Source organism: Terrapene carolina, unplaced genomic scaffold, assembly GCF_002925995.2.
Source record: "Terrapene carolina triunguis isolate 2854851 unplaced genomic scaffold, T_m_triunguis-2.0 Scaffold130, whole genome shotgun sequence".
Classification (NCBI taxonomy): Eukaryota; Metazoa; Chordata; order Testudines; family Emydidae; genus Terrapene; species Terrapene triunguis.
The window spans coordinates 19889453-19900049 of NW_020664481.1; positions in this window are offsets into that span (position 1 = coordinate 19889453).

Sequence of the window (10597 nt, forward strand, 5' to 3'; positions counted from 1 at the left end):
CGTGTCATAGGCCCATGACATAATAAGAATGATGTATCGCTTTCCCTTATGCCTTATAATGGGGTGGGGTTTCTTAAAATGAATGTGTACGGATTTTCTATGTACAAAGCAATGAAGGCCTTTAACAACCTGAAGTTGTGTTGCTAGCCTAGGCTGAGTTGTGGCTAGCGTTGGGGGAGAGGTGAGCGCATGCTGCATGCGGCCGACTGCATATGGAAATACCAGCTCAGCCAAGCTCCGAGGACCCACTCGGCACCTGACTGTTTCTGGAGCTCAGGGCTTGGCCCAATGGATTAGGAAGCAGTGACATATGATTCTTCTCTCTGGACCTGACCCCCTACCCCTTGCCTATGGTGACAGTACAAGGCAATCCTCGGTCCCCTCCCACACGCTCCTCTACTCTAATTCCCATCTTCCCCACACCTCATCTCACCTCTTGTCCGTTTTCTCTGAGCAGCAGTGGTGCTGGCTCCTGGAGGCTGGTTTAGGAGGCATCCTGGCTGAAGCCCCAGATGCGTTATACACCCAGACAGGGTGGGGTTTGCAAGAGTGACTTAGGAATATAAGTCCCCTTGAAAATCAACAGAATTTATGCTCCTAAATCCCTTAGCCACACTCAAAAACCCAGCTACCTCCTGCTGCTTGGTTCCTGTGGCAGTCCCAGGGAGGCAGTTCCGGGTATACAATGGTGCCATGGAGCCGGGCCCATGCTCAGAAGGGGCCCTGGCCTACTCTGCTTACACTGTGCCCCGAGACCCCGCTAGCCCGCTGGCTCTCCCCCTGCCCACCACTTGCTCCTCTCGGCCTGCCCGCTGGTTAGCCGAGGGCTCTTCTCCGCCGGCTGGCCTCACCCCCCTGCTCTTCTCTGCCCCCTGACCCGACCCCAGTGCACCCTGGCTCCGGGCAGTCTCTGCTTCCTACCACCTGTGGGGCCCTGCCTGTCTCCCTGGAGTTGAGCTGCCTGGGACTGGTGCAGAAGCCTGGCCAGTCTCGGGCAGTCAGGGGTGGATGGGAGACAGTGTGGGGAGCTTGGCTGGGCCCCTCCAGGCAAGTGGGTCCTGAGGGAGCCCAGCTGGGGCAGGCCCTGGCCTGGCTGATCGCGTCACTCCTGAGGGGCCGGAGCGATTCCCTGCCCCGGGACCAGCCCTGGCTGCACCGGCGGCTCAGCCTGGCAGACACAGTCGCCTCCCAGCAGGACTGGTGAGTGCGGCCGGGAGGCAGGGCGTGGGAGGAGAGTGGGTCTGTGAAGAGCCTGGGGCAGTACTGGGCTGTGAAGGGGCAGGAAGATGTGTGTGTTGGGGCACTAGGGAGTGGGGGTTCTGTGGGGGGTGCTGGGCAGTTGTGGTGGGGCTGTGAGCAGGGGGGGTGTTGTGCAGGGCGCTGTGCATTTGTGGAAGGGCCTGGGGGGGGCGCTGGGCATAGCGAGTGTTGCCATAGGGAGTTGGAGGGGGATGTTGGGCGGGGAGGGCTGTGTGGCACGGCATGGGCCCACCCCCGACAAGAAGGGGCGTGCTGGCAGCACAGGGCCGGGCAGGATCCTGGCAGCACAGGGCCGAGCAGGACACTGTGCGTGTGACAACTACCGGTTAGTAAATAGTGCCCTCACGGTGGGTGGAGCGGGACCGCCGCTGCCATACCATGGCCCTTGCCTGCCCCTCGCTCTGGGGACCGATCTCCCCACATCCTGCTCCATTGCCCCCAGGGGACCCACAACTATGTTTGGTGCTGAGTCCACAAAAGGTTAATCTGGGCCTGGCGGTTAGCAAAACTCCCTATGGGTTGCCACTTCCCCTTTCGGTGCCAGTGGGCGGGGGGAGGCTTTTAAAATGCATCGCTAGTCCTAAGGGACAGGGGCCCCGTATCACTGGTCTTACCTGCTTCAGCAATGCAACAGCCATTCAAGCTGCAGCTGGATGGGGTGGAAAAGGGCCGAGAGCCTTTCAATTATTCTAAAGGTGGGGGGTGCAGTACCTTAAGCCAACGCAGCCTTCTGGGACTAGAGCAGGGGTTCTCAAAGTGGGGGTCGCGAGGTTATTACAGGGGGGCTCACGAGCTGTCAGCCTCCACCCCAAACCCCGCTTCGCCTCCAGCATTTATAATGGTGTTAAATATATAAAAAAAGTGTTTGTAATTTATAAGGGGGGGTCACCCTCAGAGGCTTGCTATGTGAAAGGGGTCACCAGTACAAAAGTTTGAGCACCCCTGGACTAGAGGCTTTTTCTCGTAACTTACCCATTGCCCAGGGAGAGGGCCAGAGACTCCTGCACTTAGGGACTTTACAGTGAGGAAACAAGTACTTGTCTTCAATAATGCCATTAGCCTATAGATTTAAAGCCTAGAGTGAGCAGCTGCTCTGATTGGTGCATCTAAAACCCACTGGGTTGTCACACGGCTTCACGCGAGTGCCATCACCCTGTTTTCTTTGCCATTAACTTTCCGCTGCAACGTGCCAGCCACAGAACGAAACCAAGATGCCAATGTCTGGTTGCTGCGGCCTGAACAGCAGCATTCAGCTCTGCTTCTGAGCTCGCCCAAGCAGCAGGGTCATTCTGATGTCAGAGGCATTGGGCCCGGCCAAGCAGAGGGGGTCATGTGCCTTTGTGTGAACGATGCGAAGCCAAGCCATTGTGAGAGGCTGGCGTGCCCCTTGCTGAGGCCATCTGTTTCCTTGCATTCAGAACAGGGCACCCACCCTGCCTGAATGAGCAGGAACCACAGTCATGTGTTGCTGCGACAGAGAATGCAGAGCAGGTTGGGGGAAGGGGTGGAGCGTAACTGACAACATTGGACACTCCCAGTCTCTTTCCCCCACTGGGGGCCATTGCAGAATTCCTCCCTGCAATATAGTCCCATAGTGACCAGTCTGTCCGGCAACGGGGCTTTATCACTTCCCTTGGAAGCCATTCCACAGTCAAATGAAGCTCAGTTGTTAGCATATTTTTCCGTCCATCCAGGCTCAATTTACCTTTCATTCCAGGAATGAAGATCTGCATCTAATAATATCCTGCCTGCCTATAGCACACCATGAGCACTAATATGTGAGGTCTCCCATTCCCTTATGGTGCCGGGAAGCAGTACTGTACCATGTTCTTTTTTACAGCTGGGGAGACAGAGACCCAGACACCTCGCTGGCCTGATTTTCAGAAGTATTAAGCCACTTTTGTGAGCATAAGTGGTGGGTGCTCAATACGCCTGACAGCTGTCCCTAAGAGACTGCCCAAGGGCACATGGTAATTGGGTAGCAAGCCTGGGCCTCTGGCATCCTAAGCCATTCCCTGGTGTAACCGCTAGGCAATACTCCCTGACACCATCTGTGCTTACAAATTCTGATTGTAGATTTACATGAAATCCAAGCAGCTCAGACAAGCAGAGGTGGCAGGGATTTTGCTTTGAAGGGGTGGGGAGCAGAGGCACCGGAAGAGGAGCAGGGTGCGCTGCATAGGGAGGGAGGGGAGCCAGGGCCGGCTCTAGGCACCAGCAAACCAAGCACGTGCTTGGGGTGGCACATTTTCAGGGGTGGCATTCCGGCCATCTTTTGTGTGTGTGTGTGTGTGTGTGTGTGTGCTTCTGGCGGCAAAAGCCTAGAGCTGGCGCTGGCAGCAGCAGCGCGGGGGGTGCCCTGGGGCTGCTGCGGTTCCCGCCATGGGGGAGCTGCGCCCGCACCTTGTGGCTGGGCCGGGCAGGCTCTGAGCAGGGGACTCTCGGGCTGGGGGCTGCCCCACAGGGCACATGGAGCCACCTGCAGGTGCCGCAGGGCGGCGCCGAGTGCCGCAGCCGGGGCTGAGCGAAGAGGCCCGAGCTGCCCAGGGACTGCAGAAGGGCGGTCAGAAGCAGCAGCAGCAGCGGGGCCATAGAGGGTGGGGCACTGCCGTGCGGGGCCCACATCCCACTCTCTGGGGCTCCACTCTCTCTGGGGCTGCCCTGCCCCGGCTCCTCAACCCTCTGCAGGGGCGGTCCCCCGGCTCTGCCCTCCCGAGTCCCGGCCGGTCCTGAAGGCGGGAGCCCTGGCTGGAGGGACCCTGGGCTGAGGCGCGGCCTGGGAGCCCCGCTGCTTACCCCAACCCTGCCAGCGCTGGACTGGCTGGAGGCAAGGGGGGAGTGGGCGGAGTCAGCGCTGGTTGGGGGGAGACCAGGGCTGGGGCGCTGGGGGGGAGCGGGGGAAGAGAGAGCCCAGGGCTAGGGCAGCAGGGGGTGCGGGTGGGGGAAGGCACTGGTGGGGGGGGAGCCCAGGGCTGGAGTTGGGGGCCGGCAAAAAAATATTTTGCTTGGGGCGGCAAAAAACCTAGAGCCGGCCCCGAGGGGAGCTACTGAGACCTGGTGGGGGACATGGGCAGCTGGCTCCAGGCTGGGAAGGTGGGGTCCTGACAGTTCATGTCTCTCTTGCTGTCCACGAGGTGTAGCTGCTCCCAGATTTGGCCTGATCACCCCAGGTCCAACCTACTCCCTGGCCCAATTCCAGGCGCTGCTCTAGCCCCTCTGTGTCCTGCTCTTGCCTCTGCCCCCCAACATGTGCGCACAGTTTATAGGGAACATTAGTTCCCAGAATGTGTAGCAGAACGACCTATGGGAGTGGAAGCATAGATCAGCTCTCCCCCTCTCCCCCTGCAGTATTTCTGTTCTGGGGGCACTAGCCCCCATTCCCCAGTTCCACTGTCCCTGCAGAGAAGACAGGGTGTAGTTGCCCAGAAAAAACTGACCGTGGGAGATGAGAAAAGCCGGCAGTAATACAGGAGAGGCAAGGTGGAGTGTGCCAGCCTGGGGCTGGAATAGCCAGGAACTCAGGGAGTTTTTCCTGGAAAGCCAACATATACTCCACCACTGAGTCCGCCTTGAGAGCAGCCGTACCTTCCCACTGCACCCTCATTAAGTCCAACCCTCCCCAAACCGTCCCCGCACAGAGCAGTTCAAGGCGGACAATTCTGTGGGTTCCTGGGAGCCTCCTTATGGGCCAACAGCAGGTAAGGTAAACATTTAACCCATCCCTGGGGTGCTGGTCCACAAAAGTTTTCAATATTGTTTTCAGGTTCCATGAAATCTCTCAATCAGCCCATCAGCTTGGGGGTGGGAGGGAGACACCCTGACGTGTTGAACCCCACATTTCTCCCATAGCCCCTAGGGCAGACATAAAGTTCCCCCCCCCCCCCCCCCCCCCCCCGATCAGCCAAAACCATGCAGGACAACCCCACCCCGCTGAATATCGCTAGCAAGGCATCAGCCACCATGTCTGCCTCTACAGAGGACAGCGCTACTGCTTCTGGGTAGCGGGTGGCATAAGCTACTACCAACCAACCAGACTTTTTTCCCCCCAGCCAGGTAACTTTGCTAAGGGGCCCCACGACGTCCATAGTGACCTCTGAAGAGGTTCCTCTGTGATGATTAGCGGGCTCAGGGCAGCCTGGACCTACCTCACCCTCTGGCACGGGTCACAGGCCTTACAGTATTTTGGCATTGTCTCACACGCTCCAGGCCAGTAGAAATTCTGGAGCAAGCTCTGTTTAGTGTGCTGTATTCCCATGGCTCCTGAGAAGGGTATAACATGGGCCAGGCTGAGAAGCCGAAGTTAGTACTTTGTGGTACCACCAATGGTCTCTGTATTCCCCAGGGCTCAGCGTTCCCAGGGAATCCACTCTCTCTAGAGTAGCCCCTGATCCCAGACAAACCTTCTGGTTTCCTATCTGGGGGCGCCTGGGGAGTCAGCTGCAGCTCTAGGTTTTTCTAGGGACGGGTCAGTCAATTGTTCCTGTCTGGATTCCATAGCAGGAGCTGGGAGACTGAGCTCAGCCTGGGACCTGCTCCCGGCACCCTCCCCAGGTCAGCTCATCAGTTGGACTCTGCTCAGCCCTGGCCATGCAATCAGGGCCGCCTCCCAGCCTGCCCACTGGGGTTAGAGCCGAGGGCTGCTGCTTGCAGCCAAGTGGCTTGGGGCTAGGAGTCTAAGTCATTCCCCAGTGAGACTTCTCCTGGCAGCTGGGAGATAGCACATCCCAACATCCTTAGGCACCTGGGTGTCACCCCATTTTAGATGGATCTGACCATGAGGGAAAGTCCCTAAATGGTCAAGAGTCGATCAGGGATAATTCACGACTCCCAGAGTTCCTTGGGCCCTCCACCCCTGGACCTTTTTCCATCCATAGCCACTGGGAAACAATGTTTTTGTCGATTCCTCTGCTGGGTCTGAAATGGTCAGGTTTACTGATTGGGCCATCGGGAAAGGATCCGGTTCTACCATTGGTGGGGTCACTGTCACCTGGACCTGCTGTGGGCTACCACTAGCCCTTGGCCTCCCCAGCACCAGGCAGTGCATCACCTTCTGACCTTTCTCATTGCAATAAAAGCTTTTCAGATCCCTGGGCTCCTTGTATGGGCCCCGGTTAGGGTTTCCTCCTCACACCAATCTGGATTTGGCCTATTCCCTTCTGGGGAGGTCCTGGTTGGGGGTCAGTATTATGCCACTGTCCCTTGAATTTATCAAACCCGATCCAATGATCTGCCTATTGGTCGGCCCATTTCCCAGTTATGGTCATGTCTCTAGGGTCCTTCTCCATTGACCATGATTTTAGGTCAGGGGGCAGAGTTTGTAGAATTGTTCTGAAACCCATTCATTCATAGGCCTCATCAACTGTGGATACCCCATCCCATTCCCCATTTTCTTACCTAACCTCTAATTTGAGTTGACACCTCAACATGGGCCGGATCCCCTGTTTTCTGAACTCCTCAGAACCTCCTACTGTACGCGTCAGGGGTCAATTTCCACTTTTGAAACCATGCTTGTTTGCACGGCCCATAATCTGCATAGTCCTCTCTGGCCATACGGGTGAAAATATCTAAGGCCTTTCCCGACAGCAGTGGAGCCAGATTCCCACGTTCTCCTGCCCCACCTTGTTCTATTCAGATCCCATTTCAAAAGCATTTAGAAACACACCTTGCCTGAAGGGAGGCAATAGCTTGGAGTCTATGCCCTCCACTGGGATGGGTACCTGGGGTCCGGCTCCACCTCCCAGGTCAGGTTTTTGCTGACATTGTCCCTCCATATGGAACTGATGTTGATGCTCCCTCTCTCTCCTCTTGTCCTCCTCTCTCTCCTCAAGCTGGCGCTGCTTCTCCTGGTCTGCTCGCTCTTGCTCCTGGTCTGCAAGCAGCTGGGCTTCCAGAGGCAGTCTGGCCCTTCTTCTGCTCTACCGGTAGCTCTGTCCACGCTCTCTCTGCAGGGGTGCATTCGGTCTGGATGGAGCATGGTTGCTGCCTCTGTCAACCTCTTCCCTCTAGGGAGGTGTCACCCAGATTTCCCCCACCTGCTGGACTCTCTGCCAGTAGCTGGGTGTTCCCTGCGATTCTGGACCATTGTTCCTTTCCCGGTCCTCAGAGTACAGCAGGTTGGCTAGCTGGGCCGTTGTCCGCTCCTCAGTGTTGAGCTGCCTTTCTCTGCATATCTCAGTTGCTGACTTTTTTTCTAGCTGTTCATAACTCACCTTCCTCTGTCTCTCTCTTCACTCTTTCTTTCGCCAAAGGACGACAAGACTTTTCCCTGTGCTTTGCCCTTCTGCAGCACTTGCTTTCACTGCTGTTGGCACTTCACTGGCCATAGATTCCACTTCTGCTACCAGCTAGGTCATAGTTTCAGGGTTGACTGCATTTTTGCCCTTCCCTCCTGGGCTTCCTTGAGGGCACCCACTTAAAGGTTTGAGACTTCCTAGCCGTCACCTATCTTGGGTGGAGACCCATGTCTCTCTCCCTCCAGACTGGAAGTTTACGCTTGCAGTGCCTCTGTACCTCACTGTGATTTCCCCAGCAGGTCAGATCACGGTCCAGCACCTGTGATTTACCTTTCTTCAGGGGCTACAACAGTGTATGCCAGCCACTAACCAGCCTTCACAAAGCAAACCATATTTTATTCTTCGGGTAAAAGCATTACAGAGAAAACATTTAAAAAACAACACAAGTTCCTATACTCATGCTAAAAGCTCATCAGCAATCACCCATCAGTCTTGTGGGGCCCTCATGGGCCAAAGTCTTGCCAACCCTTCCACAAGGGTTGGGGCTGCCCCTTGGACAGAAGATCCTGTCTGTTTGCTGAATCAAACAGAAGGTCTTGTGCCGTTTTAAACTCAGCCTTTTTATACCAAAAGCCCGTTCTTTGTCTGTTGATCTCTGGAAGACCAAGTTTGAACCAGCATATGCAAGCCTTCTCAGGGTGTGGTTCCTTTTCTAAGTTGTTTACTATTACTAGCCCTAACCACACCTCCCAGCCTCCCACCCACCCACTGTTTTTAATTCCTGGAGGAGCTGCGCTAACCCTTCCCCCATGCAGTGCGTACAACACCCGGCCCACAATGATACATAAACTAATCATAAACCTCAAAGCTACTGCAGGCGGCTGCAATATCGATCACAAGAGCTACCTCCAGTAACAGTAGCAGTGACATCATTCACACGAGAGCCATGTGATTGTCTGGCACACCGTGTGCACTGGGAAGGATCCTCTTATGAAGATCTAGACCTTGGCTAGACTACAGATTACTTTGTTAAAAGCAACAGAGGGTCCTGTGGCACCTTTAAGACTAACAGAATTACTAACAGATTACTTTGTTATAATTTGTCGCTCGGGGTATGAATAATCCACATCCCTGAGCAATGTAAGTTACCCCGACCTAAGCGCTGCTGTAGACGGGAGAGCTTCTCCCACTGACATAGCTACCGCTGCCTGTGGCGCCTTCTTGTTGGCGTAGAGTGTCTCCACCACAAGCGGTGCAGTTGCAAGTGGTATAGTGTAGCTGTAGTCCGACATTGGAATTTCCCCAAATCAGGCACGTGCAAAGGATCAACCAGGAAGGGGGACATTAAATATGTAGGTAGGCCTTTAACACATGGAAGTGGTGCACAGAGGAGACAGGTGATTGGTTTCATATTCCAGAGCGGGGGACTCCGCTTTCAAAAGTTTGGGAAACGCTGCACTACAGTAGTAGTATCATTCATTTACAAGGGTCCAACGTGCCTGGGGCTGTACAATGCGTGTAATAATAAAAAAGAGCCATAGTTTGAGCTCCCTCCTCTTATTGATTCATTGTAATTTGTGCCTGTTTTGTGGCATTGACAGCATGAGGCCCAGTGGAATATATTGGCAACTTTATCACAGAAGGATGAGTCAGTCACCAGTGCTAAGTAGTCCATTGCTATTGGATTCCTACTGAGTTACCACCAAACCCTACAATTACTTCTATGGGAACTCCCATGGTCCTGCTTCAGAGAGGTGAATTTCTCCCCCAGAACAGACTGGTAAACTCAAGGGACTCTTAGATCATCTGAATCAGTTTCAGATTCAAATTAAAAACCAGCCAGTTGAAAAAGTCAGCATAGACCACACAGTGGAAGAGTGGGGACTCCTCAGAGCTACGTATCTGAGTATAGGAATAAAACACGTTTGGGCTTACCCAGCTCTGACTGTTTGAGGACCCTATGATAAAGCCTCATCTGCTGAAAGATCCACATTCTCTGGGCATCTTTTGAAGGGGTCACCATGTGCCAAAGGATCTGTCAGGATACTATCCTCCTCTCCCCCTGTGTGACAGACAGGCAGGGGCGGCAAGCCACAGGGGGTGGCTTGCTGGTCGCTGTGAGGGCGGCAAGCAGGCAGCTTTCGGCGGCGCGCCTGCGGGAGGTCCGCCGGTCTCATGGCTTCGGCGGCTATTCAGCGGCGGGTACGCCAATGGCGTGGCACCGGCGGACCTCCCGCAGGCATGCCGCCGAAAGCCGCCTGCCTGCCGTGCTTGGGGCGGCAAAAAACAGAGCCGCCCCTGCATACAGGGAAGAGCAATAAACATCTGCGCTCATGTGGCCAGGCCAGGCTTCTGTGAGGCCACCCAAGGCAGCAAGTACAGATTGGACAATCTGTGCAGCTATGACATCTGTCAACAAACGTGCTGGAGCAGCAAAACCAGCCCCATACTGAAGAACACTTCTGTCTGGACAAGAACTGCTAGTGCTCTTTGTTAAGTAGTAGCAGTTTCTGAACGTGCTTTTGAAATCCTCCTTTCCACCACTCAATATAATCTTTTGTTCTTGCCTCTCTAATGCACAGGGTGCTGGTCACATGGTTTCACAGGACAAGCCAGGTCAGGCTCAAAGACGTTTGGGTGCTTTCTTTCCAAAACTGCCTATATCTGACCTGCCTTGACCTGATTGGCTCCTTCCTGTCTGCGAGTAAATATAGCAGGAAGAGCTGTGGGACAGAGCTGAAGCTGGAGTATCTGCTCCGCTTTGTATTATTCTTTTCAATCATTTTGTAAAACAGTGAAATTGATTTAAGACTTGTATAGATATGAACAAACCTATTGGTGAACAGATCATTGTGTCAAGTATCAGGGGGTAGCCGTGTTAGTCTGTATCTACAAAAACAACAAGGAGTCTGGTGGCACCTTAAAGACTAACAGATTTATTTGGGCATAAGCTTTTGTGGGTAAAAACCTCACTTCTTCAGATGCATAGAGTGAAAGTTACAGATGCAGGCATTATATACTGACACATGGAGAGCAGGGAGTTACTTCGCAAGTGGAGAACCAGTGTTGACAGGGCCAATTCAATCAGGGTGGATGTAGTCCAC